This window comes from Panthera onca, chromosome C2 (genome assembly GCF_046562875.1).
Source record: "Panthera onca isolate mPanOnc1 chromosome C2, mPanOnc1 haplotype 2, whole genome shotgun sequence".
NCBI lineage: Eukaryota > Metazoa > Chordata > Mammalia > Carnivora > Felidae > Panthera > Panthera onca.
Genome location: NC_138347.1, coordinates 37,793,459 through 37,817,353, shown reverse-complemented (window position 1 = coordinate 37,817,353; position 23,895 = coordinate 37,793,459). Strand labels below are relative to the sequence as shown.

General features: G+C 32.8%; 1 protein-coding gene and 1 pseudogene across 3 annotated transcripts in view; one reads left to right on the top strand and one right to left on the bottom strand.

Annotated features, from left to right (window-relative positions):
- CADM2 (cell adhesion molecule 2) overlaps positions 1-23,895 on the bottom strand; it is a 1,075,089-nt gene that overhangs the window by 1,017,490 nt on the left and 33,704 nt on the right. The window lies entirely within an intron of this gene.
- LOC144612816 (high mobility group protein B1 pseudogene) lies at positions 2,974-3,646 on the top strand (annotated as a pseudogene).

Genomic DNA, 23,895 nt, shown 5'->3' with positions numbered 1-23,895 from the left:
ACTGTCCCATCTTCATGATGGACACAGTCCTTGAGCTTGCCTCTTCACTCTATAGTGCCCTTCCACTCATGTCTTACCTGTTTATATTCCTACTTACCCTAATTTTACCTCTATTCAAAACTGATCTTTGGCTCTAGTTCCAAGTTTTTCTTTAAACACAGATTGACAGGTGTTTACTTGTGTTTAAAATGTGCAAAGGAGGGTCTACTGAATCCTACATCTGTTGGGCTAAAATTCAACCTCATAATTACATCCCATAAGCCAACTCTTCTCTTTATTTCCCTTTCTTCCAATTGTTTAGACATGTTCAGAATATATGTATATATAGATTTATTTATTTATTTATTTAAAAATGCATTTATTCACGTAATTAGTGTCTCCACATATTTCTCACTTCAACTTCCTTCTTCCCATTCTCACTGGGAACATGCTAAGTTAGGCCCTCATTGTACTATATTTGTAAGAGCAAATCTGCTCTGCTCACAGTTACTTTATATCCTTCTGGACTTCTTTCTTTGACTAATGAATTTTCCTATTATAATTCATTCAGATATATGCTCCTAGATTAATATAAGCACATATCTGCTCTAGCCTCTCTTGCTCAAAATTGATCTCCATGTCCTCCCAAACTAAGGTTTAACTTTTCAAACTAGTGTTTATTTTTTTTTATTTTTTTAATGTTTATTTATTTTTGAGAGAGAGAGTGCAAGCAGGGGAGAGGCAGAGAGAGAGAGAGAGGGAGGCACAGAATCCGAAGCAGGCTCCAGGCTCTGAGCTGTCAGCACAGAGCCCGACGTGGGGCTTGAACTCACAAACCATGAGATCCTGACCTGAGCCGAAGTCTGCCACTTAACTGACTGAGCCACCCAGGCTCCCCTCAAACTAGTGTTTAAAATGATTCCCAATACTCTCATAAGTTCCTTTATAATCATATCCCACATTTTGGTAAGTTTCAGTCAAGCAAGACAATTGTGCATTCCCCAAATATGCTCTAGACCTTTCCACTCCTGCTAGGTCTACAACCTCCATCTGGGAAACACCATTCTAGTTCATTCCTTTGAAAACCTTAATCATCCTATAAGATGTAACTCAAAGGAGTTTTAATGCATAACTTTTTTCTATCCTTGCCAAAGGCTATTTGAAAACCTTCTTCCTTGAATAAAGCATTTATTTTGTACTTATTTCCCTTATGATCTGTACATTAGTTCAATCAAACAATGGAAACTTCCTGTGAATTTGTCTTTCCCTAAGAAGTTAAAACTTTCTTGTGGACAGGCATTATAATAATTGTCTTTGTATTCCTCAAGTGCTTAGCATAATATCTTACTCTTTAAAAAAGGTTCATTTATACAGAAGAGCATCAAAGTAAGATACTATTTTAGAAATAATTGAAATGCCAAAGTGTCTAAATATATATTCTTGAGAGTATATATGGGGCTGATTGGGATGCAGTTAAAACTTGCATGAAGTTAGATAATCAAAAAGCAAACTCACCCTGAGGAAGCATAATAAGTAGGTAAGTTTTCAGCTGGTGAAAAAATAAGGAAATAAAATCTTGGTAAATTATAACTTGTCAACTTGGTTTTCAACAGTGCCATGGATTTCTAATGCACAGTTAAATCACAGAACCTAACTCCAGGGATACCTGGGTAGCTCAGCTGGTTAGGCGTCCAACTCTTGATTTTGGCTCAGGTCATGATCCCATGGTTTGTGAGATTGAGCCCCACAGCAGGCTCTGTGCTGACAGTGCAGAACCTGCTGGGGATCCTCTCTCTCTTCTTCTCTCTCTGCCCGTAACCAGCTCATACTCTCTCTCTCTCTCTCTCTCTCTCTCTCTCTCAAAAATAAATAAATAAATATTAAAAAATGAAACTAATTCCAAATATTTTTTCTGGTTTAAGTAAGACAATACAAAGCTACACAAAACTCTCTCTCTCTCTCTCTATATATATATATATATATATATATATATATATATGCATGTATATACAGTGTAATATAAAGATGTAATGCCTTGATGAAAGACTTTTAAAAAATAAAGGAAGTACTATATTATCAAACTGTAAAACCTTCTCTATGAAAAATTATAGAAGATGATTTTGTGCTTCTAAGAAGTAAGCATACAAAGAAATAAATATGCTAAGCAGGTTCCAAAATGGCTGCCCTAGTGATTCCTATCTTCTAGTATTCACATCTTTATGTAGACATTTCCATTTTACCAGAGTTGTTCGGTGTGACTAGTAGTACGTAGCTGAAGTGACAGTATGTCATTTCCTAGATTAAGTTATAAAACACAATGGCTTCCATCTCAGGTATGCTCATTCTTTTTTGCCCTCTCACTCTGGGAGAAGCAATCTCCTATGTTGTAAGCAGTCCTGAGTAAGGTCTTCATGAGTAGGAATTGAAGATTCCCGCCAAACACCAGTGAGGATGTTTAGGCCTATGACAAACTGAAGCCTGCCATCAACCATTTGAATAAGCTTGGAAGCACTGTTTGAGCCTTGAGATGACTGTAGCCTCTGCAATCTTGTGAGAAACCCTGAGCCAAACCAACCAGCCAAACTGCACCCAGACCACTAACCCTCAGGTACTATGTGAGAAAATAAATATTGGAGGATACTTTGTTATGAAGCACAGAATGCATAGATTCACAGAAATTTTGCCATTAAGCCTATTTAAAATAAAAGTAATAATGTACATCTTAAAATTATTTTGTTGACTACAAATTTAATTTACTACCTTAATGAAATATCCTCAAAATAAACATTTACATTATACGAATTTGGCTTTTATTTAATAAAAACAATTACAACCCCTTACTTCTAAAGATTTGACTTCTTGGCTCTCATAAAACCTTAACAGTTGTGGGTTATTTTTCTTTTCCTTGAATATAAAATGTTTTGAGGCTGCATCTGGCTCCTGCTCTCACAGCCACTGCAGTAAACTGAAGTCCATAGAGAAGGCGCTGGGGCAAGTGAGATGCCAGACAGGCACTGGATGACTCTGCCTCTCTGAGGAAAATAATTAAACATGGGCAAAGGAAATCCTAAGAAGCCAAAAGGCAAAATGTCATCATACACATTCTTTGTGCAAACTTTCCAGGAAGAGCACCCAGATGTTTCAGTCAACTTCGAGTTTTCGAAGGAGTGCTCGGAGAGCTGAAAGACCATGTCTGCTCAAGAGAAAGGAAACTTTGAAGACATGGCAAAGGCAGACAAGGCCTGTTATGAAAGAGGATATGAAAACATATCCCACCTAAAGGGGAAACAAAAAACAGAAGTCCTAAGATCCTAATGCACCCAATGTACTCCTTTGGCCTTTTTCTTGTTTTCTTCTGCATATCACCACAAAATCAAAGGAGGACATTCTGGCTTCTCCATTGGTGATGTTGCAGAGAAAATGGGAGAGATGTGGAATAACTCTGCCACAGATGACAAGCAGCCTCACAAAGAAGGCTGCTGAGCTGAAGGAAAAATACGAAAAGGGTATGGCTGCATTTGGAGCTGAAGGAAAGCCTGATGCAGCAAAAAAAAGAGTTGTCAAGGTTGAAAAAAAAAACAAGGAAAAGAAAGAAGAGGAAAAAAAGTAGGAAGATGAAGATGATGAATATGCTGGTTCTAACTCAGTTCTTTTTTCTTGTCCATAAAGCATTTAACCCCCTGTAACCAACACGTTCCTATTAAAGAAAAAAATTGAAATGTAAGGCTGTGTAAGATTTATTTTTAAACTGTAAGGTATCTTTTTTTTGTATAATTAGCACACTACCAAACGTGACTTTAGATAGCCCTGTCCTGGTGATATTTTCAGTAGCCACTAACCCTGCCTGGAACAGTGTGGGGGGTGGAAACTGGCATGGAAATTTACACAGGTTCATGTTGGTGCATAGCACGAATTAGTTGTATATTGGGATAGTAGTGTTTTCATATTCAGTTGTCTTTGAGGCAGCTTACAGGAAATAACTGGTGTTCTGTTAACTGAATACCACTCTGCAGTAGCAACAACAAAAAAAGTTGCAGCTGTTATGCTGACATTCTGAATGCTTTTAAGTAAATACAATTTTTCTGTTAGTGAAAAATAAATAAAATGTTTTAAGGATTTGGCTCTATTTACTCTAGTGTTTCTCAAAATAAGGATTCTAGGTAAGTTTCAATGTCTAAGTGAAGATCAGAAATACAGAATTTTCAATAGCTCTTTAGGCATAACAGTAGTGAGCCACAGGTCATATGAAGATAAAATAGATTCTTCTTCCCAGATTCCTTTCTTGTGTTTTCTTAAACTCAGTTTTTAGATTTGCTACAGGCCAAAGACAGACCGTAAGTTTTTCTTCTCCATGATTCTATGAATCTTGTTATTTATTTTTCTTTCCAGCACTGTTATAGGAATCCTCACAGTGGGTCAGATCATAGAATTTTAAAAAGTCATTTATTAATAAATTTTTATATAAATCAACATTATGATATATCCATCACTATGCCAAAGCTTTATCTAAAAAAATGCTCAGAAAATTAAAAACCACTTTTAATTTAATTTTACCTTAATTTTAATCTTTAAAATCTTGTATTTTTGCTAGTAAAATATAAACGTATAGTATATATCAAAGAAATCAATCTTGGTATATTTCTCTCCTGCAGCAATGCAGATAATTGGCTTCATCAATCTAAATGATGCTATAATACTAGGATTTTATTAATGTCAATATCAGATACTTTACAATTTGTATATATAAAAATAAATTTTAACTAAATTCATTATATGCAATATTGTTTCACGTTTATAAATATAGAATATCTTCTTTAGAAGAAAGACAAACTTTTTGTATTATTTTTATATTTTATGTAAATGCATATAAAATATTTAAATGGCTGAAAGTGAAAATCAAGTGAATTTTTAAGTATTGTAGAATGTTTCATGTGATCACCTAATTTATTTTAAATAAACATAAGTGTCTTGCATGTTGTAAAAAATATATAAAGATATACATAAATATTTAATATATATACACATATATGTATATATAAATATTTATAATATACAATAATATATAATATAATATAATATATAAGTATTTATAAATATGAATATTTAATATATATACATATATACATATACATTTAAATTTCACATATGCTGTTTTGTATTGTGAATAATGAAAATTATAGGCAGCTGAAAAAATTAATTAAGGATAATAACGATTTTAGAAATAAATGCTAAACCATATTAGGTAAAAAAAAAGCCTTGCAAAGAGTTAAACACTGAGTAAAGAAACTAGAAAAGCCTTCATGTTTACTACAGGAAATATACCATTAATGTTGTTGGAGCCCAAGTACAGATTAACCACCATCATTTCTAAGCGTTAACTATAACAAAGATAGATGTAACAATGTCTTCATGCTTTGCATCCAAACTACGCATAATTAAGTCATGGCTGAAAAATGATTTTTGCTTTTCTCCCGTTAAAAGATAAAGAAAAACATACTCTTCGCCATTATATGTCAATGGCTAAACTTGTCTTTTTAGTAGAGTTTAAGACAAGAGGCAAATCAATAATTTAATCTCTTACAGCTGAATATACTCTACATGTAAACAGTATTTCCACTCAAAACAACAAGCATGTGATGGGCTTCCATACATTTAAAATTCTCTGTGCTCCTTCTCTGATAGAAGATTACTAAATTCTACTTAATCGTTGGAGAACAAAAATAATGCTTATTTTTGTCTGTTTGTTTTTTGTATATCTTACTTCCAAAATACATTACTACATTCTGCAACAGACTACATGGAATTCATATGTTCATTATTGTTTTAGGTTATATAATTATTTCTGATGCTATATGTGATTTCACACTCAAGAACCTTAATCTTATCCATAATTAATTCTGAAGTTTGTGCCATAAAATCTTCCATCAAAATCTTCCATCAAAATCCTTCCTGTAAGCGAACGATAGATGGAACCTTACCTCAATAATTTAAAAATATACTATTTGAATAAAACATCCTGCTAACTGGTGCAGGGAACAAAGAGATAAATAGACGTATACAACCTTATGAACTACAATGACACATGAATCAAATAGATTGGTAAACTTACCAATTGCAGGTCAGAATAGTAATGCCAAAAGTGGCATAAGCAGTGTGATTTTGGAAAATTGAAGATGAAAAATGTTTCAGGAAGCTTACAAGAAAATCCCCAACATTTTTGCAATGTCCATAATAATATGAATTAGCTAGTATATTTAGGAAGAAAGAAATTATCAACTATTTAAAACACGTACGGCAGTCTTTAAATTCTGCCACAGGAAGGGAAAAACAAAAATAAGTCAAAGTCAACCCTAAGCAAGGAGACTTTCAGGTATATAAATATTTTTTTTTCTTTTTATCCTCAAGAAAATTTAATACCAAGAATTGATAGCGTTCTAAGTGCTTGGAATCAGGAGGTACATTATTTTACTTCACCTTCACTGTCAGTAATAGAATCATGGAATATTAGTGGTAGAAGTACTCTTATTCCTTAACATAATTTGAGGTGGCTTCAGTTCTTCTGTTCATTTCATAGGCGGACACCTGTGTATAATAAAATGCAGAAGGTTGGGATTCCTGGATTATGCATTCTATTTACTGTATCAAGCATCCTGTTAAGTTTCCATTTTCTTGTTGTTTTATTAGGTTAGTTTAACCTCATTTTTGTGCTACCTTCATATGTTTTGTAACCTATATTCTTTTATATGTAAATTTTAGTAAATTTACAATTCTCATGTGATAATGTATTGGGATGTTGGGCTGTTTCAACAAATTCTACTCATTATTCAACTTTCACTAATACCTAAAACTCTTTAGTGATCTTTACATTTTAAAGGAAGTTTTCAATTATTTTCTTCAAAATCCCTGTTGGGACACCTATTTACCAACGTGATGAGGGGTTCTCATAAGAAAAATGAAACTCTAAGTTAGTTTTCTTTTGTTAAGGGTCAACAATTCATTCTATGACTTTTGGAGGGTTGAGATGATGAATATAGTATCTTTTAATGTTGTTTATCTGATAATGAATTTTATACTTAAATTAGAATAAGATATTACCAAGGCCTGAGAATTGGTATTTAAACAAGTGATGGGTATTAAGGAGTGCACTTGTTGTGATGACCACTGCGTGTTGTATATAAGTGTTGAATTTCTACACCTGAAACTAATATTACACTTTAGGTCAACTAACAGGAATTTTAAATATAAACTAAAAAATGAAATAAATGACGTGATTGGAATCAATATCATCTGGCCTTGTCTTCTTATTTTACACATGAAGATCAGAGTGGTTAAGTGAATTGCCCAAAGCTACACATTTAGGTAGTTATAATTCTGGAATTACAACATTGGACTTCTGACTTCCTCTTGAACTATGACTTCAGTAGTTCCCCCATTCAGATAAAATCTATCTTCCACTCAGATCGCATCACTCACAGATAATTATTATATATTGCTCTCTAGTAATCTTTTGAAGCCACTTCCATCTCTAGTTGTCTGAGTCAGGGAGGGATTAAAAATATCAGACTAGAGAAGACCTATATACTGGAAGAAATGACAAACCTTAGGAGAGAAAGTTTAGGCCCACTTATTCTCAGTCTCTCTGTGCAGTCTATAATCTGAGTTAAATGTTTGTGACATCTACTTTGATTCAGTCATGCAGATACACTAGAAATGTTTATACAAGCAATGGAAGCTACAACTATGGGCATCCCAACAATGAATTTCACCAACTTCATATTATCTTTTCCCCTAATCATGGTTACTACCTTCCTTGCTCCTTTCTTTGCTACCCTTTATCTGAAAGGCAGACTAAAATTCTCATTTGCTGTACCTCATTCAGGTTCATCTCCACTCTACAAGTACAGAGATGGAAAATGTGAGCCTAAGCCTACTTTTCTTGGTACCTTAAAAAAATGACATATGTACAAGGACATAAGACACTTTCTGTATATTAAAAAATATGCTTTAATTGTCTTTAATTCTTTGTTTCCCTTTTCAACTCTTGAAGTCAATTAATTCTTATCTCTTTTTGTTATTATGTATGTCCTCTTTTTTCTTTTCCCTTTGATTTCTACATCTGTCTCTTCTCTGCCGCTACTTACCTATAGTTTTTTGTTGTTGTTTCTTTTTCTCATCGATATAATGAAAACTACACTTTCAACACATCCCAGTGAAGTTTAAAACCTTGTCAGGCAATAAGACTAAGAATAATTAGGCCCAGTATGCAGCTGAGTAAGAAGCATCCTTACAATTAGAACCAAATATGGAAAGTTAAATGTAAAATAGAAGATAATTCAACATCCAACTGAAAATTGAATGAGTGTATTGTGATCATGGTATCAGATGAGACCATATGTGACTGCGAATAAAGTGGATATGCTCGGATATGCTCTTCTTTCACATCTAAATTTTCAAAATAAAATAAAAAAATCATATATATATATATATATATAATTTTATAATAAATATAAGAAGTAATAGAAACATTCACACATGAATAATTTTGGTAGGAACTAGCTATGGGTTCTCTTATCTCATTACATCATTTGAAAATTAACAGAGGTAAATTTTGGAATTGGTACCCTCTGCACACATACTTTGTATGCACTAATGACAGCATCTTAGATACCTGAACCAGCTGATCTCAGAGACATGAATTCTTGCTAGGTTCATTCCTTTCAGACAGCTATATAGAAATATTTATCCATTCTGAAATCTCCTGGAATATCCAACCCTATTTTCAAATTCGCAGAAATTCTGCATTTCCATTAGCTTGTGTGACAAAGCCAGCTAGACGAGTGACTGCCATCATGCCCTTCCATTTCCAGTTCTTACCATAAGTGTTTTCCTAACACAGAGCTGTCATATCACTCACTTGCTTTTAACAGTATTGATGGCGAGTCAATAAACACCAAATTTGTTAGTATTGCATGAGACACCAACAAAATGGCCAGCCTCACTTCTAGCTGCACGTGCTAAGTTCTGTCATATTTAGGAATTTTATGGTATTTTTTGAGTTTGTATTCAGGACTTTACACTTGCTGCTATTTATTTTCTCTAACTAGCTAATTCTACACATTATTTTAGTATGTCACATTCTGTGTAAAGCATTCCCTCAGAGAGATTTAAACTCTACATCCTTTAAACACTTCCATTCTACTACTATCACATTCAAATTAAAAAATTTCTTTATATATTTCTTTCTTTATATTGTTAATGAATTTTGGACATTGGCCCATATATGGCCCTCTGTTTTTGTAAATAAAGTTTTGTATTATCTTAGTTGTACACATTTGTTTACATATTATCTATGGATGCTTTTGTACAAAAGTGGAGATATTGAATAGTTGCCACAGAAACTATAATATATAATAGAATCCTAAAATATTCACTATCTGTCCCTGTTCAGGAAAAGCTTACTGACCTCTGCACTAGAGTTGGACATTCTTAAATAAGATATACTGTGCCACACACTAATCTTTCTGTATTCATAAGCTTCAAAGCACCTGAGTAGGGGATACAAATATTGTTAAATGAATGGGTTTTTCTTGATCTTTTCCCATATTTCTTAGTATTTTATTTATAGCTCCTCTCACAAAAGAGGTATTGTCAAGAAGAAATTGAATGATTCTAGTATTCCAATGTAGAGTTAGCACTAATTACATGCACAATAAATATGTAGAAATAATTAATTTGATTAAACTTGCAAATCTAAGCAACATGTTATTGGACACTAATTGGCAGATGGAATACTTTATGGGATACTTGATGCAAGGATGTATGATGGCCAAGATGCAGTAAGAGAAATCAGGTTGCTAATTTCAGAAACACTAGGGGACGTGCATATTTAAACAGAGGAGACAAAGTGAAATCATGGCATGGGTGACTTCCTTTTTATATTCTATCTTTTTAATATTTTTAGTATTATAACAGGTTCTTTACAATTATTAAACATCCTCAAAACTAACTTTGAAATGTAGTGGAGAAGATAAGATTAAGTATCTCAGTGTATACATATTAGCGTGGCATTCAGTAAATATTATTTTTATCCTCCACAAAGGTTAATTGAACCAGGGAGAACCAAATCAGACACGTATTTCCATCCTTGACCATGTTCCTGGCATTTATTATGAAGATACATCCAGAGATCTAGGTATGGGAATTGCCTTTTAAAAAGTTAGACTTCAAGAAATTTCATTTTTTCTCCGAACTAGAATAAATCATATATTTAATTGCAATGCAAAGAAAAACATTTCCTACCTTACCTTATGTACGTTTTCACATACCACTAGAAAGAAACTAAAGAAATAAGAAACTCTTTTTTCTCCAGGTTTGCAGACATTCTGTCTGACAGTGAATGTGATCTAAGGTTGTGTGGCTCAAAAGCCAATGTAGTTGCCAAAGTGCTTTCCCCACTGGGCACACACAAAATATGCTCTTTGATTATAATCTTCATCCCTCTTTTCAAGACTTGTTTCTGTTCATAACTCTTTGGGCCTTAGAGTCAATTCAAGTTTGTTTTTAAGCAAAGAATATTCCTTAAAGCTGCAAGCAAGGTTGATCTGCTGGCCGCTTCAATTTCACAGTTTTCCAGCTATGCCACATTGTTTGCATGTGTGTTTCAGTAAAGTCTTAAAAGCATTTCTTTTCCTGTGATTATTTGCAATTACTTCTGTTGGCCATATATCTATACATAGTAGTAGGAGAGCATTCTCTTTGGTATGTATTAAATGAGCTGCAATTAAAATTAATATTAGACTCCTACTCAGTTAAAAATCCCAGAAGAAAAGAATTTAATGGTAAAATCATAATTGTATTCCATTTTAAGTTGAAAAATTAAAAAAAATGTTGCTAAACCACTCAGAGTTTGTATTTGAAAATAGAACCTACAATTCCATTAAAAAACAGGAAAATAACAGTAGCATCCACAACAAAGACCTAATCCAAATCAGTTCAATGAATGTCAGACATGTATATACTTTTTAAAAAAACTACCATATTTTGAAAAATACATATTTTATTTAAGAAAAACTACTATATATATATATATATATACACATATATGTATATATATATGTGTATATATATATATATATATTTTTTTTTTTTTTAAACTACATATTTTATTAAAATTTAGAACCATCTGCTTTTTGGTAAAATAACTCATGTTATGTATGCCATCTCTGGAATTCACATTCATAGACAATGCTACTGGTTCATCATCATGAATGCATAAAATGCTGTTATTCTAATTGCCTAAGTGGATTTGTCCTGTGTTATCTCCATCTGATTTGCTCTTCTTGTCTGTGACCCATGGTATGACTAATTACATAAAAAAAGAGAACAAAGGGAAAAAATTCCCAGTTTATGTAATAAAGTGAAAGGTCTACTCTGTCCATTGAATGTACTGAAGTTAAAGTATTGTGGTTTTAATTCTATTAGCCATGATCCAAGAGGCAAACTACAGCCAGGGACCCATCTGCCTCTTTTTGTAAATAAAGTTTTATTGGAACACAGCCACATCCATTCATTTACATTTGTCTGTGGCTGCTTTCCAGCTACAACAGCAGTGTTGAGTAGCTTCAACAGAGACTGTAAGGCCAGGAAGCCTAAATATTTACTAAAAGCCTTTAAAAAGTTTTCCAACTGCTTCTCTAGAGTATTAGAATCTGAGATAGTGGTCTCAAATCAGGAGTTCTGCAATGTTTTATTACCAAGAGCACTCAAACTGAGAAGTAAGGGTAATCCAGATATTTATTCCAGGGGCTATAAATTTACTGCTGACATGAAATAATTAGCAGGACATAGGCTGATATGTTTTTTGACCTTCTGACCAGAGCACTCATCTGCTCACTGGCCACCTCAACTTGGACATACCAAGTTACCAAGTTCTTTTACTTGTCCCAGACATTACTCTTAACCATCCTGTAGTCAGCACTCAAAATTGCTTCCAGGGAAAGATTTAAAAAACAAAATTGACCACATATGCCTTAGAATTACTTAAAATCTGTAAGCACCACTTCATATTCTTTGAAATAAAATCAAGCTACTTACAATGGCTTAAGATCCATGAAATGGATCAAATCCTGGATCAAACTAATTGATAAACTGGCTACCTGAAATTTGTTTCTTGCTTCATGGCCTTCAAATAGTTGCCCATTTGCTCAACCTTGGCCCTGCTAAAGATGACTCATTCAAAGCACCAGCTGAGAAAAGGTCCTTAATTTACCTTGATGCTTTATCTAGATTAGACATTTCACATTTAGTCTTAATGTGTTTATCCTTATCATGGCAGTATGACTTTACATTGGAATTGCTCTGTTTATTTTTCTCAATGACTTATTTAAGGATAAGTTTCATGAGGACAGAACCTTATTATATTGAATGAACAAAGAGTACTGAGTCTGCTCTGGTGAGACATAACAGCCTAGCAGAAAATAATTCTAGAAAGGATGTGTACAATGAGAAAAGGCTCTTTGTGTGATATGTATGTTAATTAACAAAAGAATCTTTGCTTCCCTTCCTTCCTCTACAACCAGAACTCTAAATACCTTGGACAATTTTTTGGGAAAAAAAATGTTATTTGGATAAAGAACAATGACCAACTTAAAAAAAAATCCTAACTTCTTCATATTGTCAGCAATAAATAATTTAATTATGTCAGATATCATGTTACCACAACCCTATCTTGTAGAAGAAGGGCCACTGGCAACTTAACTGTTTCTTTAAAAGTTTATGAACTAGGGGTGCCTGGATGGCTCAGTTGGTTAAACATCCGAATCTTGGTTTTGGCTCAGGTCACGATCTCACCATTTGTGAGTTTGAGCCCCCACACTGGGCTCTGTACTGACAGTGCGAGACCTGCTTGGGATTCTTTCTCTGCCCCTCCCTTGCTCTCTCTCTCTCTCTCTCTCTCTCTCATTCGCAAAAATAAATAAATAAAAACTTTAAACATTTCTTAACGTTAAAAAATTTTTTAAAAAGTTTATGAACTGAAATATTATTTTATCCTACATGCAAATATTATTAATATGGATACCATAGACCTCTACTTTTACAACTTAGAAGGTATAATTACCATTTACACATTCAAATTAGCTCATTATCTACATTTTACAGATGAGGAAACATAGATACACAAGTAAATTAAACCATCGATTTTAAGGCTATAAGGTAAGTAATAAAATTTTAAATGCATAAATTCCCATCTCCTTTCCAGGGCTAATGCTTAAAATTAGGATTTTAGTATATTTTCTTTACTAAGTTTTCTTTTTTTTTTTTTTAATTTTTTTTTAACGTTTATTTATTTTTGAGACAGAGAGAGACAGAGCATGAACGGGGGAGGGTCAGAGAGAGGGAGACACAGAATCCCAAGCAGGCTCCAGGCTCCGAGCTGTCAGCACAGAGCCCGACGCGGGGCTTGAACTCACGGACCGCGAGATCGTGACCTGAGCCAAAGTCGGCCGCTCAACCGACAGAGCCACCCAGGCGCCCCTCTTTACTAAGTTTTCAACATAAGGTAAGAGCTATTTGTATAATAATAGACCAGGAACTCCCTGGGAGTCCTTTATTATTGCAGAATACCATGTAAGAAATGTATACATCATAGCAGAAAAATCCCAAAAAAAACTTTTTTTTTTTTTTTTTTTTTTTAGTCTAAGTCACATTTGTAACAGACTGGTAACAATAAAACTTGCTAATTGTAATGGCCTAACAGATTGCAACAAAGGAGTATACTTCCAAAAATAGATTCCATTTTGTTGTCTGATCCTTACCTTTCACCAAATATGGTGAATTCTCTATCTTGGCCATTTAGTATTTCCAATGCTTCCAGTCACTTTTCTAGCTATTCCACAAAACTTCTAGCCCCATAAGTTGTAAAACCTTTGAAAAAAAGAAACTCATCTTTGGAAATAAAAACAGAAACAATAGATCATAGTGAAAAATACATGAACAATCTAAAGCAGGTTTTCCTTTAACTCTTAGAAATTATACCATTCTGTACCAAATATACTGATAATAAAATTCAGAATGGGACTAAATCATTTTAATGAAAAATTAGAACACCCTTTTTAATATTTGGCACTTTTACTTCTAGCCACCAAAAATTGTGGGTAATAGGTACATCTTTCTTGTGATAAAGTTTCTCAAAGGAAAGCCATGTAAAAGGCATTTCTTAGAAATTCTGCTAAACAATTTTGCACAAAGACACTTTAAACTTTAATATGTTCACTGGCTTAGTTGTTAGAAAGCCAAAGTTGTAAAGAAATAAAAAGCAAAGACCAAAAATGGGAAGTATATACTCTAGTAAATTGTTCTGTAAATAACCTGTAGTTCCAGAAAAACAGAATTTTTTAAAAGATATATGAAAATTGGTCAGTCTATGCTTCTTTTGAATAAATCAATAGGCTTTTACAATATGTTTGCTTTTGATTGTGGTGGGCAATAAAGTGAAACAGATTCTAATGCTGATCTTTGTAACACTGACTTCAACAAGATCAAGAGTCTAGGAAATTCCTTTTTGCTGCCACTCACTGACAGAAATGTATATAATAGTGCACAGCAGGAGGTGCAACCTTGAAAAACACCAAGGAGCATAACAGTAAGGTACCACAGAAATAAAGAAGTATCTCTGGGGAAAGAATAAAATACATAGATAGCAGAGACAGAGGAAAAAGAGGCAAAGAACATGGCCAAAAAAGATATTATTGATATAGACAATAATTGGAATAAAAGTTCACCAGAAATATTTATAAATGAAATTAGATTAATATAAATACCAGATTCAGCAAAGCATGCTAAGGAAAAAGAATTTATGATCCTAACAACAGAGTATATGATCCTAACAACAGAGTATATAGTCATAATGCAGAATAACATTTAAAAGGCATTGATTTATCTAATAAATACTTATTTATCAAAAAGTCACCCCAACTTTTCTTGGCTAGATTGAAGTATCAGGAAAATATTTAGCAGTTTTTATTCAACTGAATGTTTCTGCAGATGTTTATCAGATATTCAAAGGCATTTAACTATTTCAAATTGGGGTATGTATGTCTAGGATAGGGTAGGTGCTATAGACTGAATGATTTGTCTTCCTAAAATTTATGTTTTGAAATTTAATGCCCAAAGTGATAGCATTGCAAATGGAGCCTTTAGGAGATGAGTAGATCATCAGGGTAGAACCCTCATTAATGGGATTAATGCCTATATAAAAGAGACCTCAGAGAGATTCCTGGTCCTTTCCACCACGTGAGGTTATAGTGAGAAGGCCATGTATGAACCAGAATGCAGGACTTTACCTACTGGACACTGAATCTGTCAATGCCATTATCTTGGACTTCACAGCTGCCAGGACTATGAGAAATAAAATTTTGTTGGTTTTAACCATGCAGTCTATGGTATTTTTGTTGTAGGAGCCTTCATGAACTAAGATAATGAGATGGAGGATATTTAAGATTTTTTTTTTAATTTCACATAAAATAGTGTTCAAAGGGAAAAATAGCTCAGTTTTCAAAGTTAGTTAACACTTAACATTAAATATTAAAGTTATTTAATATTCCTTTTCTCTATCAAGCTATCAACATCAACTAGTTCGTTCTAGAAGTTGTCATGCTTTTAATCATATGGGTCTTATCTCATTTGTCTTTAATACATCTCTGTAAAAAAAAAAAAATAGTTACCATTCAGAGCTGTAGAGTTGTGGAAAGAGTCATTCAGATTAACAAATGACCATCTTTCTGTGAGCAAAGAAAACTTGCTCTCTTGATCTTTGGAGCTATTACTACCTTTATTTTCCTATTTATTATTATCTTAAATAAAATGAGCTTGTCAAAAAACAAGTTAACATATTTTAGGTATTATAAGCTGTTACAGTTATGCCCCAAGAGACAGAGGATAGATAGATATATAGATATATAATATACAAATAAAATTGGGAAAAGATAACATTAAAATATTGAAAAATAGGGTTACAGATAAAATAATTTTTGGTATAAAGTCAAAAACAGATATCTAAAAAAATGTTGAGTAAGTCAAAAGAAATCAAAGACTTAAATGAGTAGAGAAAGGAGGCAAAGAAACAGAAAGAATGTCAAATGGCCAATTACGAGACATAGAAATCCAAATAAATTACCCTAAAGAGTTATATCTTTATCTACCTCAATGTGTCTGTTAAAAGTACAAGTACAGATTAAGTTATCTATATTAATATGATTGTAACAATAAGAAACTCCACAATGTTTCTTATTTTGTAAAGTAGAGACTTAATTGATCATGAAGTTAGCACAGTCATATGAAGTTAATACTTTGTAAGACCAAATTTCATCAGTAAGTTTCATCATTTACTTTGTTTTCCAATTGGTAATGTCCCCAGAATGACAAAAACAATTAGTAAAAAGCATCTATCTATCTACATATATATATATATATATATATATATATATATGAATATGTACGTATGAACACACACACACACACACACAACTACCTTTGTGTGTGTGTTTTCAAAAAAGCATTTGGACGAAGCAAATGAAGATAGAAAAAGTGAATTTGTATCAGTAAATTTAAAATTTATATGTAGAATATTGAACCAATATGTGTATTTAATTATTATATAAGCTTTTACAACTTTGTACTTGAGTGTCCTATTCAGCTTTTATGTTTTTATTCAACAATTAGAATGAAGGCATAGAAAACAAAACAAGTATTAAGAAGTCATCTTAAGAGATTTCACTTAAAATATATCAGCATAGTAGCAAGGTTGATTTTACAATTTTGTTTTATGTGAAAAAAGGAAAGGATGGCTTCTCTATAGCTTTAAAAGATGAGAAATAGAATCAACTAATACAGGTTACATTAAAAGAGCTAAGAGTCATAATCTGCTTGTGAATTTATAGTGTCCCAATCATGGTAAATGTTAAAGTCTAAATTTTATGTTATTTTTTCAGAGATAGTTTACAGAAAATTCCGTGTTCTATACTTTAGGAATTTTAACCCAGTTGATCCTAAGATTTCTTCCAGCTTAAAAATTTTATAATTATTTCCCAGAATTAAGAGGAAGCTCCATTAGATACACATTTCAAAATCATTCTGCTTGTCTACATAAGGCACAGTCTATCCTCATTATTCCCAGATTTCATAATTTGCAAATTTGCCCACTCACTAATATTTATTTGTAACCCTAAAATTAAGACTTTCAATTTTAAAATCTTTGGGGTCATGTGCTAATATATGTAGAGCAGCACAAAAATTCGGTCGTCCAATGCACACATTCCCAGTTGAGGTTAAAAAAGACGACACTCTGCTTTCTTATTTTAGCTTCATACCCTAAAAAAGTGTCCCTTTCAAGGTCTATTTGTGCCTCATTTTTGCATTTCTGTACTTTATGTTGATGATTTTGTTCTTTAAAATGACTCTAAGCATAGTGCTGAAGTGCTGTCTACAGTTCCTAAGCACAAGAAGGCCATGATGTGCCTTAGGGAGAAAATACATGTGTTAGATAAGCTTCATTCAGTCATGAGCTATAGTGCTCTTGGCCATGAGTTTAATGCTAATGAATGTTAATGAATCAACAATATATACTAAATACAGTGTCTTCAAACAGAAACACACATAAACAAAATTATATATTGATCCATTGACAAAAATGTTGTGACAAAAGGCCCACAGAAATCTACCCCTGTATTTTTCCAATAAGAGAGAGTTCAATATTTGCTAAATCAATGTTTCAGAGACTTTATAGAACACAACCACTGCACATAATGAGAATAGACTGTATTTCCTTACATTAAGCTAATGCTGGATAATATAAACCTCTCCAAAAAGTGTTTGCATTTAGGAAGTGGAAAAGATCTAGGTTCAAATTAGCTTTACAAATGAATACCTTATGGCTTGATATTCTTACTGCATTCTTTGTGAATCAGTGATAAATGGAATCATGTTTAAGGAAGGTTTCTCGCTCTATGATGAAAATCTTGCCCTTTTCCAAATACACATATTAACTTTCTATATCACATCCTTACTCTCAGATTATGAGACCAAAATATCCGGGGGACTATCAAGAGACAATGTTGTATGTAGTATATAAAGTACGTTTTAAGGATTTACTTCTGTATAGTGAAAGCTATAACTAGCAGTCAGCCAGGTGGCTATTTATTAGTGCCAAATTGAAATCAGCAAATCTGAGCCTCTGGCTGCCTGCCCCTGATCACAGAGGAACACATGCACTGCTCTGTGTCTGTTCCTGGAAACCTCCAGCCAAACTGTGTGAGGCTGTTATGAAGCCTGAGACATTCGGAGTTGCTAAACAATTGTTAGCACTAGTTGCAATACTCCAAACTTACTGTAAATATTTACAAAGCTGCAAGTTAGTCAAATCCACACTCTTGCTCAATTATATACAATATTAAAAAACTAAATTTCACAGTTTGCATTTTGATTAACAGTGGAATAATTTCTTAGTAATTTCTTAATTACTTAGTCCCTCAGTATCTGTCTCTTATCATTACATGTTTACCTTCAGTCCTATATATTTCAGCCATTAAAAATGAGACATCAGGACCTTAAAATTTAGTGGGGCTTATTGGTTCCAGAAAACATATTTTCTGTATTAAAATGGGCAACAAGGCCTTTTATAAATTTAAGCTAGAGGTATAAAGTATGGATACAAGATTATCTTTAAGTTTATAAAGATATTCTAATGGAAAGAGAACTCCTGGAAGATCATGCTATGTGACCAGTTATCACAACATAATTTCCTTCATTTGATTATCTGAGCCCCATAAAAAATAGCTTATTGTACCTCAAGTAGATTCAAAATGAACTTTCATGGACAACAACAAATAAGGAAGGCTCAGATTTGATTTTTGTTGTGAAATCTACATACTGCCTTTTTATATCATGAACAAATTAAGAAGATATAGCCCACTTGCAAAGACACAGAGCACAAGAGAATCAAGTAAAATGCCTGTTTGCAATTTTACGTAGGAAAAATTAACTTCACAGTCAAATAACAAGAGGTTCATCAGGATGACAAACCAAGGAAATGAGTTTCAGTGTAGTCTTCCCTTAACGGTCAGCAATAGCTTTCTCATATCAAGAGTGCCACTATCTTTAGCCGTTGCTTGGATTATTATCAAATGAAAGTGAACCTAGGATCACCCATTTCATTATTATCTAAGAGAACCATTTTTTTTAAATTTCAATATATCAATATAGAAAAAAATTTTTGTACGTTCATAAGTAAAATAAATTTGATCACATATAAAACCACAAAAAGATAAATAGCACAAATAAAAATTAATAACCTGCAGATACTTACAAATAACATATAAAATGAATAAAAAATCAAAACAACACACAGAAAACAAAACTATTTAAATAATTTTTACATTATCTTTTTTCTTTTCTTACGAGTAGCCAATATTTTTCCCAAAACTCACAAAAAATGAGAAAAACAGGTTGATATATTCTATGTTGTAAAATTCTTTAACTTTCAAGTAAAAATTAAAAGGAAGTAGACAATTCTTTATAATTCAGATAATATAGGGACTAGTGAAAAAATAAATCCCAAATTAAGATATTTGTTAACTCATTAGCGAGATGTAGGGTCACTCTCATGCACAAATACATCACATGAATCTTGGGATGATAATGTGAGTGACACCATTTAACAGAGTAGATGATTCCAACATGAGCACATATGTCTCAGCATAGTACAAGATGTGGAAATCTATCCCAGGAAGCAGTAAAATACTTTCAAGTTTCTTGAACAATCAGAGAAAATAAATGACATGAAGCATCTTCAAATAGTGTTGAGGCAAAGAAAATATTAAAATGCTATTTTGAAAGTTTGATTCCAGGACAGAGTTCTGCTAAATACTTAGAATCCTGCTGTGACCCAAATGATGCTTATTGCATCTTACTATCTGCAGGAGATGTAGGGGTTGAAAAACAGCTATTTTCGTGTCTTTCAATAAGAGTATCATCTAGGGGTGCCTGGGCAGCTCAGTTGGCTGAGACTCTTGATTTCAGCTCTTAAGGTCATGAGCTGTGAGATGGATCAGCACAGAGCCTGCTTGGGATTCTCTCTCTCTCTCTCTCTCTCTCTCTCTCTCTCTCTGTGTGTGTGTGTGTCTCTCTCCTTCTCTCTCTAATAAACAAATAAACTTTAAAAAGAGTATCCTCTAAACATTTTCTGGAAACTTACTGTCCCCTCTCTTTTCTTTCTAATTCAATTAATTCAATCTATTTATAAGGAATCCTTAAGTACCATAGGTTTATCCAAACTTATTGAGTAAAACTGATCCGAAGGATATCATTAGAGTCTTTTTAAAAATACTTAATCCTTGTGTTTTGTTTCTAATTGAAGTATAGCTGACATATAATATTTTGTCATTGGAGTGGAGTGTTTTTAATGATGTTGATTTAAATGTTCATTTAGAAGACAGTGATTAGACAAGTAGGTGATATTCCAAAAGTCTGAGACAAAGAAAAGAGAAAGTATGGGGGTAATGTACCTTCTATATAAAATACAAAGGGTATAAACATGAATAAACTACACAAGTCATGATTTTAATTAAAAAGAGAAAATTCACAATAATTTGCACCATTAAAGCCATTGAACGAGTAACCTGGCTTTTTAAAATATTTAAAAAAGTAAAGCAATGTAAAGAACAAGATAAAGCTGCTAAAAATACAGGTTCCCCCCCCCCCCCCGTCAGTCTAATTAAGATCAATACAGAATAGTTGATAAGATATACTATATTAAAGCCATTTTTACAAAGCAAATTTAAAAAAAGCAAAACAAAGATTATGGGAATTAAGCACATGGATATTTATGAGTCACATCATTGTTTCCTCATAACCATACTTTAAGCATTAATGTGGCAATTTAATTTAATATTTAAAATCTAATATTTGCTACTACCCTACTCCAATGAAAACAAGTGTCACACCCAGTTTATATTTCAAGTACAAAGATGCTTAACTTTCAGCAAACTGTGTAATACTTTTTAATTTAAATAAATGTGGTGTTATTCATATTACCTTGCATACAAAGTAAACAATACCAGCAGGGAACAGAGCTGGGAAGTTAGATGTGTCGGGTTTTACTTGAGCTGAAAGATCCTTTACATACATCTGCTCAAATCTCTAATAATAAACAGAGAAAATAGGTTGCAGTGTCTCTCTGGTTACTTGAGTTTTATCAGTTTTCCCAATTCCCTTCCTGAGAACCAATAGGTATGGAAAACCCATCATTTGATCAATCCAAAAGTCAGAAATCTCATCAGAGAAAAAACTGACATTATTAATCAGGCATTTGTCTCAACACTTCTGAACTTTCAGTCATCTTTGACCAACCCCAAATCATCTAGTTTCTTCCATACAAGGAATGAATTCTCACACATGCTTAAAAGCCAGTTGTAGAAACAGGAAGCCAAAGGAATGGTCACATGCTCTCAATCAAGAAAGGAAATTGCATAATATTAATCTTTTTTATGAGCAAGTACTTAGACAAAAGCTGTGTATAATCTGCAACAATTGCCCAAAGTACGTACTATTATCCCCTTTTATACATGAAGAAACCAAGGCTTGGAAAGATTAAGCAACTTCTCTAAATTTTACCCATAGCTATGATTCAAAGCCAGGTGCTCTCAAATCCCAGTTTCTTTCCACCATAGTGCAGTCACATTTGAGTTAAGCAAATCTCAACTAGTGCAAATTCTTTCCTAACTCACTTATGTTGAAATTATATTAATTTCAGAAATTATAAAATTTGCCAAGGACCACATAATCTCAAAGTTGGTGAAGTGAGTTGACTGTAAATTGTATTTGTTCTTTATTTCCACTTGTGCTAGTTACCAAATACATGTGACATCCTCCATGAGGATCAGTTTTGAATTATATTTATTTGAAATTATAGCAGGTAATCAGCAATATAGTGCTGTAATAAAATGTGACTAACCCATATATCACACTGCCTCATCTATTTTAGAAAAAAAAATAGTCTCTGAAAGTTATTTGCACTATGTAAAAAAATTCTTTAAAAAACACAAATGAATGAATGTTTGTGGATAGATTAGAATAATTTATATTTTAAATTAGTTAATAACAGTTTTTGGTACATCTAAAAATACAAATTTTAATATTAAACAGTTTATTAACCCACCTTTTACATATTTTAATGTTATACTGATGTTAAAGGGGAAAACAGGATATAATATTGCATGTAATACATGAACTCAACTAAGCCCAGGAAAGCATAAAGAAAGAAAGAAAGAAAGAAAGAAAGAAAGAAAGAAAGAAAAACAAAAGACTGAAATTTAATCCTCTAAATTTTAAGTGTCCAAATTACAGACTTTAGGGGAATTTTAACTACCATCCTACTTACCTAAGGACACAGAAATATCTATTGAAACCAAGCTTTTAAAAGTGCGCCTTAATAAATGATCACGTATAATGAATCAATGCTGTCTTTGTCATTTGCAAAAGTTGAAGTTTGCTATAGTCTATATGTATTTATTCAAAATAACAGCAAAAACCATATCCAATTAAACTACTGTTATCGCAACATATACAATATTGACATTTGGAATAAAGGAAACCATATGATTTCACTCATGTGGAATTTAAGAAACAAAACAGATGAAAAAGGGACAGGGAAAAAAAAGGGAGGCAAACCATAAGAGACTCTTACCCGTAGGAACAAACTAAGGGTTGCTGGAGGAGTGCTGGGTGGGGCTGGGCTAAATGGGTGATGGGTGTTAAGGAGGGCACTTGTGATGAGCACTGGGTGTTATATGTAAGTAATGAATCATAATTTTCAACCTCTGAAACCAATATGACACTACATGTTAACTAACTAGAATTTAAATAAACTTGAAACAAACAAACAAAAATCAATGAAATTAGAAGCATATACATTGTTTAAAGATCAACACTTAAATGAGCTCCAGGACAGCAGATGTAAAAGAATTAAGTATTGGGTTTATATGGGGAAAAAAAGGAATAAAGGCAATCTAGAAGTTAAATTTTTGTTTATGTAAAAAATATTAATATAAAATACCAAGCCACAAAAAATTATTTAAGTAAATTTTAACTTATAAATTTATTAGGATGGATTTATACGGATCTTGGCAGGCACTCTTCAAAGTTAGAGTTAAAGTGGAAATTTGATGTCTGTGCCAAATTCCTTCAAAAATGTTACACACTCTAATATAGTGTACATGACAAGCTTGAAGTGTTGAAAGGAAACCATTTGAATTATCTAAGCACACAAAAAAAGGCATCTGGAAAATTACCTAACAACTGAAACATCCTATTCACATTTTCTGGAATCTCATAATGCTGAAAGGAGATTCAGCAAGTCCCGAGTTTACACTAATTTGCAAGCTTCTGAACAAGTATAACAATTTCAAAGAATAGGTACTATTTGGTGGGCGTATCACTAACGATATATGATTTTAACAGGAGAAGATAATTTTAACCTTAATTTTGTTACTTTTGTGTTGCAATTCCTATTACGACATTAATATTTAGTGTCACATTAAGGTGCACTTAGAGATAATAGCAAGAAACAAGGGTCATAGTTCATTCTTTGTTCTGGTCCCTAAGGCTACCAAGCATGGAATGAGCTAAATAAAGCAACCTAACTCCTTTTAGAGCATTCCTGAAAGTAAAAATGACAGTTCATATAAGCCAGTGTGCTTCTGATAATGGCTTTCAGATTTTCACATCAGGAAGATGGAGTCAAGGTGTTTTCCATGGAAAACCCACACCGTTGACTTTCTGTCCTTTCCCTAATGTGCATCACTGACCACCAGTATGCAGTTCAAGAACTACCCTTTAAAGCTGACCCTATAATAGTCACAAATA